We start from the raw sequence: 7,476 nt of genomic DNA on the forward strand, positions 1-7,476 counted from the left end.
ATCAGCAACCACTGTTAACTGGTGGCATCAGAGCCTAGAGCTACAACGCTCAGGGTCGGTGGCCCCTGGCACTCAGATTCTGGAACCACTAGCAGGGCTGCACTTGACTAATTTGTGATTCCTCTCCAAATTGAACAAAAGAACCCTCAGTTGACAGAACCAAGACAGTGGTTTCAAATATTCTCACTGTTTCAGGTGGCAACCAATGTTAAAATTAAGCAAATTACTGCTATCAGGGATCAAATCCATAATATCTCCAGGAAAATATGGTTTAGGGATGAAGATGAAGTGTGTCTATAAAATTTTTTGTCATGGTACCAGAAAGATCCAAGAAATTGTTTTAGAGACTTTAGTTTCAAAAAATGGCTCTTGAGAAACTTAAGATCATTGTTCCTTAGCTCTTAACAGAAACCCAAAGTAAGGGAAGACTAGTCTCTAAGGGATTGTCCAGGTGGAACTTTTGTCTAATGCCATGAATCCAAACCACATTCACAGGAGACTTTTCAGAACAGTGACATTGTCAGTTAAATAGTACAGACAGAATACAAAATTTTCAAAAATTTTTTGCTCCCAAACTTTTGCAGGTATGAGAAGGAACAAGAACCTCCCCACTGAAAACATGAGCTACTTTTCATAGAAAATGAAGGATATCTTTCAGAGTGAAGCCAATAGTCATGGAGAATTACTCTGTGGCCTTGAGTTGGGTCACTCACTTGTGTCCAGGCATGTATCAGCATAGCTATGGGCTTGTGAATCCTATATGCTTACTTCTTTTTTATGAACTTGGATACTGGATATTATTTTATGCCTGCTTCAGCTGTAGATATTTGTCTGGGAAGCCAACTAACTTGTACCTGTAGTTCAGGGTGTTTTGTTTGAAAGGATTCATACTCAAGGAGCAATACTTAAGGAATAATGTAGGAGACTTATCTATACTTGGTAGATGAAAAAATTCTAGACTTCTAGTTGACTTAGGATATAATGGAATGAGACATTGGAGGGCCTTGGGAAGGAATTGATGGTTTTGCTTTATTTTTTCCCTGGGAGAAGGATATACAGTCAGCATGTAATATGGCACCAGTGGTCCCTGCCTTCTGATGCTCATATCTAGGTCACCCTCTCACTATATCAGAGTTGATCTTTCTAGACTGTTCCCTGCAATGACTTCTCATTGCATTTAATGAGAGGGAGACCTGAGCAATGGCTGGAGCTGGGGAGAGAAGAGGAAAAGGTCAGGGTCTTTGTTCTCCCTTTTCTACAACCCATGAGCTGACTGGCAGGAGCCATCACTCCACGGGTGTGGCTTCTGTCTGCTTCTCTCACCACCATGGGTTCTGGTAACTACTCTGGCCTTCTGCCCCAATATATGTTGCTTTTTATTGTTTGTTCCTCTTTTCCACACTTTAGTAAACAGTCCCTTTATTAAATTAGGGGGGCCCAGCCCTAGCTCAGTTCTTTAAGTGGCTGCTTCCACAATGCTGGCAGCCTCAGTTTGCTGTAGTTCGATCCCCACAACACTCCAGCCATGCAAAAGTGCCCTGAATGCATTCAAGGAGCAAAACACACACACACACACACACACACACACAAAAAAAAAAAAATTCCTTTATTAAATTATTGTCATTTCCTAATCTGAGAGTCATGTTTTTGCTGCTGAGATCCTGAGACTGTGGTATGGCCCTAAAGGTTCATGCTGTCTTCTGCCTAGAACTCTTTGTGTACCTCTTGTCATGGTCCCTCATTGTGTCTTTGTTGCTGGGCTCTCTTGCAAGATCCAGCCAAGAGGACCCAGTGGTCTCTCCTTCCCTTTGCCATTGTAAACTCTGTGTAGCTCAGTGGTACAGCACTTACCTACCATGTGTAGGGTCCAAAACAAGCTTTCACCGATGTGGCCACTGGCTCCCTGGGCCAGGGCCATGGGGTTGCTTGTGGAATGGCCTACACAGGCAAATACTTCGACAAAGCCAGATACCGAGTCTATTGCATGCAGAGTGATGGGGAGCTGTCCAAGGGCTCCATGTGGGAGGCCTTCGCTGACATTTACAAGTTGGACAACTTTGTGGACATTCTCGAAATCAACTGGCTGGGCCAGAGTGACCCTGCTCCACCATAACACCAGGTGAACATCTATCAGAAGCCCCACTCCAAGATGGATCAGAGCACCCTGCTCTGTTTCCCCAGCAGCACAGCTCATTCTATAAAAACATTTAGCTGGGGGCCGGGGAGATGGCTCAGTGGAATAAGCGCTTCCCTGGCAAGCGCAAGGGCCTGAGTTCAATCCCCGGTTCCACAAAAAAAAAAACTTGAAAAAAAAAAAAAAAAAAAAAAAAAAAAAAAAAAAAAAAAAAAAAAGCCAAAAAAACCATTTAGCTTATGAATTAGGGATATCTGGGTCTGAGGAAGAAAACAAGGACAATGTTCCAGTTTGAGGCTATCAGATGGTGGTGTTGTCACTGACTCTGAAGTGGACCAATCTTTGCTTTAGAGAAAAAAAAAAAAAAGAAGAAGAAAGGTTTATTGTAGCTTTAGTACATAGCCAGCTGAATCCAAGGCTGGATAGCATGGCAGAGGGGCATCACAGAGGAGAAATAGTCCACGGCAAGCAAACAGTACACAGCAAAGCAGGAAGTCAGTGAACCAATCTTTGTTCTGCCAGTCAGTCTAAGGGGCACCAAAGTTTGTGCCTCCATTTCATAGTAGGTGCGACCAGGACTCAAACCCAGATCTTCTTGGCTCTGTAGGTCTTGATTTCCCCATGATTCCATATTGCTTCTTTCAGTGATGGTAGAATCCATCTTGTCATCTTCCAATACCTGGGAGACTTCCTGGATCAGTTCTAAGTAGATGAGGCCCACCTACTTCAGGGAAGACCATCTGCTTCACTCAGTCTATCAATTCAAATGTTAAATTCAGTCTGTTGCCACCATCTCTCCTGATGTCCCTTGTCTGGCTGCACCATGGAAGGCTACCACAAGCTGGACCAGCAGAAGCTGCAGGCCCTGAAGGACAAGGCCAACCACTTGTGCATCAGCTCCATCCAGGCCACCACAATGTCGGGCTCAGGGCACCCTACATCCTGCTGCAGTGCTAGCAATACCATGACTGTCTTCTTTTTCCACACTATGCACTACAAGGCCCTGGACCCTCAGAATCCTCTCAACGACTGCTTTGTCCTACCTAAAGACCACGCAGCCCCCATCCTGTACACCGTCTGCCTGAGGCGGAGCTGCTAAACCTGAGAAAGATCAGCTTGGACCTGGATGAACACCCTGTCCCAAAACAAGCTTTCACCGATGTGGCCACTGGCTCCCTGGGCCAGGGCCATGGGGTTGCTTGTGGAATGGCCTACACAGGCAAATACTTCGACAAAGCCAGATACCGAGTCTATTGCATGCAGAGTGATGGGGAGCTGTCCAAGGGCTCCATGTGGGAGGCCTTCGCTGACATTTACAAGTTGGACAACTTTGTGGACATTCTCGAAATCAACTGGCTGGGCCAGAGTGACCCTGCTCCACCATAACACCAGGTGAACATCTATCAGAAGCACTGCGAGGCTTCTGGCTGGCACGCCATCATTGTGGACAGACACAGAGTGAAGGAGCTGTGCAAGGCCTTTGGGCAGGCCAGGCACCAGCCTACAGCCATCACTGACTGAGGGATCAGAGGGATAGAAGACAAGGAGTTCTGGCACAGGAAGCTCTTGCCTAAGAACATAGTTAACCAGATCATCCAGGAGATCTCCAGCCAGATCCAGAGCAAAAAGAAAATCATGATGATGCCCCCTCAGGAGGACGTCCCCTCAGTCAACATCACCAACACCCATGTGTCCTCTCTGCCCAGCTACAACATTGGGGACAAGATAGCCACCTGCAAGGCCTATGGGCAGGCTCTGGCCAAGCTGGGCCACAGCAGTGACCACATCATCACCCTGGATGGGGACACGAAGGACTCCACCTTCTCGGAGTTCTTCAAAAAGGAGCACCCCGACAGGTTCATTGAGTGCTACATCACAGATCAGAACATGGTGAGCAATACCACCTGCAACAGGACCATGCCCTTCTGAAGCATGTTTGCAGCCTTCTTCACACGGCCTTTGGACCAGATCTGCATGGCAGCCATCTCTGACAGCAACATCAACCTTTGTGGCTCACACTTTGGCATGTCCATTAGGGAAGATGGGCCTTCTCAGATGGCCATGGAAGATCTGGCCATGTTCTGGGAAGTCCCCATGTCCACCGTCTTCTACCCAAGTGATGGAGTTGCTACCAAGAAGGCAGTGGAGTTAGCAGCCAATACAAAGGGCATCTACTTCATCTGCACCAGCTGCCCAGAGAATGCCCTCATCTATAGCAACAACGAGGATTTCCAGGTTAGCCAAGACAAGGTGTTTCTGAAGAACAAGCATGACTAGGTGACTGTGATCAGGGCTAGGGTGACCCTGCACAAGGCCTTGGCTGCCACAGAACTGTTGGAAAAAGAGAAAATCAACATCCAGGTGCTGGACCCCTTCACCATCAAGCCCCTGGACAGAAAACTTATTTTGGACAGCCCGAGTGACCAAGGGCATGATCTTCACCACAGAGGACCACTATTACGAGTGTGGCATTGGTGAGGCTGTGTCTGGGGCAGCAGTGGGTGAGCTTGGCATCACTGTCACCCCCCTGGCTGTTAGCCAGATACCAAGGAGCAGGAAGCCTGCTGAGCTGCTGACGATGTTTGGTATTGCCAAGGATGCCATCACCCAGGCCATGAGAGGGCTCATCACCAAGGGCTAGAGAGGGCTTGCAGGCCAGGGCGGGGCTCTGCACATTCCTGAAAGACTCGGCAAAGGTGCTCAAAGATGTACTGAGAGGAGAGAAAATATGTTTTGAGAAAAATGAAAACAAAAACAAATGTTAAGTTCAACCAGAAATACTCCAAACAATGCTTCAATGTATTTGTGGACCGCAGGCCAGTCAAGTAGGCATATAAACTCAGCCATCACAATGTACGGGAACATGCTTCCACTAAACGTAAATTCGGTAAGGCCAGAGATGAGTGTCTTTTATCTCTGCATCCCAGGGTGAAGAGCAGCTAATAAGATTTTCTGATGAAACTGACAGTGGTGCTGGCACTGATCAGAGGAATCCTGCTTCTCAGTAAGAAAATGCTGTCTCCTCACTGATACCCAAATTTATAATTCTTCTTTTATCCCAAAGTCATTAATTCTGAGGTCTCCCATGAAGCCTTGAACTGTTCATGCTGAAATGTAAGCCCATTAAATCTTATACAATCCTTAGTGGAGGAAAGAGAACAGCTTATCATGTCCCCCACCATTCTAATCAGCGTCACTTCGAGCGAAGTAGGACAAGAAGGTCTCTGTGGCACTTCCTCATTCAACATCCTGTTGGACACTAGGCTCATCACTGCCTTTCTTGGTGAAAACTCTTCTGACACATTTATCCAAGGGGAAGAGGACTTAGATTTCTTGCATAACTATGAGCTACATGTTGTGTATATATGTACATGCATATGCTAACATATGATCTAATAAATTATTCTTCATGTATTACAAATGAAGAGTTTGAGAGAAGTTGCTTAAATTCTACTTATGTGGCACCATAGGTAGTGCCTCTGTTACTCGGTGGGTGAGAACAAGACTTGACAGGGCAATGGAATTGTTCTTGTTCTGCAGCTCCCAATCTTTCCACAGCTCTGTGCTGCCTCTCTTCTAGGTCATGATTGTCCTGTCCCCTCTGTGGACCCAAGCAGGTCCTGGGAATTCTCCCAGTGGCCGGCAGTGAGCTAGCTAGTCCTAGAGATTCCTCTTTCTTTAGCAGGTTGGACAGATCCAGTTTCCTTCAACTCAGGTCATTTTGTGACTAAACGTAGACTGTTTTGACCTTAAGCTTTATCAAGTTCACTCATGCTTGACCCATAAACTGGACTCAGTGGCCCCTCTGGCCAGCACAACCAGCTCTCCTGGGCCTCGACAGCCCTTAGGCCACTGAGAGATCAGGGTCCACACATCAGCTGGGCCGGCCTCTGCCCCGTGATGTCTCCTGATGTGCCCCTCACCGGGAGTGTGGCCTTGCCACCTTCCTATCTGTCACATACATTTCTGAGAGTATTTGAGAGTTCACTGTCACATACATTTCTTGCTTCTTCTAGATCAGGAGCTGGCAAATAGGGGGTGAAACTCTGCTCCCCATCTTTAGTATTGGCACACCTCCAGCCCCTTTCTCCCACAGGTTGTTTATGGCTGCACCTCCTAGAAGGGCACATTAAGTGGTTGCTACAGAGATTTTTCAGTCAGAAAGAACCTGAATATTTACTATATGGCACTTTGCAGAAAAATTGTACCAACTTCTCTAAACAGTCTCATGAGGAAAATATACTTATTTTCATTATTTTCATGGTACAGACTGATAAAAACACCAAGTGGTAAAGAAAGCCTAAATGTTTTTTTAAGGATATGAAGCAGGTTGGCAGAGTCAAATCAAAAAGCCAGATGCTTTCCTCTCTGGAGAAAATCAGTGTTCCTGGAAGGAGAGAACAGGGAAGGAGTGACACCAAAGAGGGGGCTGTAAAGGACTCTGACTCTCAGGCCCACAGTTCTGTCTTTTTTTTTTTTTTTTTTTTTTGGTGTGGAACTGGGGATAGAACTCAGGCCCTTGCGCCTGCTAGGCAGTGCTTATTCTACTGAGCCATCTCCCCGGTCCCCCACAGTTCTGTCTTGAAGGAGACAATGGAGGCGAGTTTCTTCCCTTCAGAATGCGCAGCATTCTCTGGGTGGCCACAAGGTTTGAAATATTCAAGATGGATGCTTTTATCTTCTAATTCCAAAAACAATTAAAGCCTTTAGAACCCCTAGTTATACAAGAAGCAAAGGTGGAGGAGGTGCACATGGAGGGGAGCAAGTGGGCGAAGTCCAGGAGGAGCACCTCGTGCACTGGGTGCTCCCTCCCCTCCTCACAGGGAGCAGCACAGTAGACAGCCACAGGCATGGCCCTCACCTCCCAACCCTATCTCGAGCCAGAGACGCTGGGCTCAAACTGCCATCCTCCTGTCTCTATCTGCAAAAGTACTGAGATTATAGGCATGTGCTGCTGCCCCTGCTCTTGAGTGTGCAAACAGAGGTGTAAAGCTTGTGCTTCTCATGAGAGGGCATCACTTACTATTAGTAGTTAATAGCAGCCTCCTTGAGGCTTCATTCAGGAATTAGTCTTGCCATTCTCCCTCATTGTTAGGGCTGAGTCTTGCTGTTCCCTCAAGACCTCATGAGGTCATGGGGGGGGGCAGGCTTTTCAGAGGTGGCTGGATTAGGGTGTATGATGCTGGCACACAAGGTGTGTGAATACTAAATCAGTCCACTGATCATTTTGGGATAGGCCTGGGTGTGGGTAAGGGGTTTGAGTGCTACTTACCTTAGGGATGTGCAGCCTGGATAGAATATAAAGGTCAGAAAGAGGGCTGCTGCTGCCACTGTGAGAGAGG

At 46.9% G+C, this 7,476-nt stretch overlaps 1 pseudogene; it reads left to right on the forward strand.

Moving 5' to 3' along the window:
- The first annotated feature begins 2,957 nt into the window (after window positions 1–2,957).
- LOC101579349 lies at window positions 2,958–4,775 on the forward strand (annotated as a pseudogene).
- The last annotated feature ends 2,701 nt before the right edge of the window (window positions 4,776–7,476 follow it).

This window comes from Octodon degus, unplaced genomic scaffold (genome assembly GCF_000260255.1).
Source record: "Octodon degus isolate 3935 unplaced genomic scaffold, OctDeg1.0 scaffold00122, whole genome shotgun sequence".
Lineage (NCBI taxonomy): Eukaryota > Metazoa > Chordata > Mammalia > Rodentia > Octodontidae > Octodon > Octodon degus.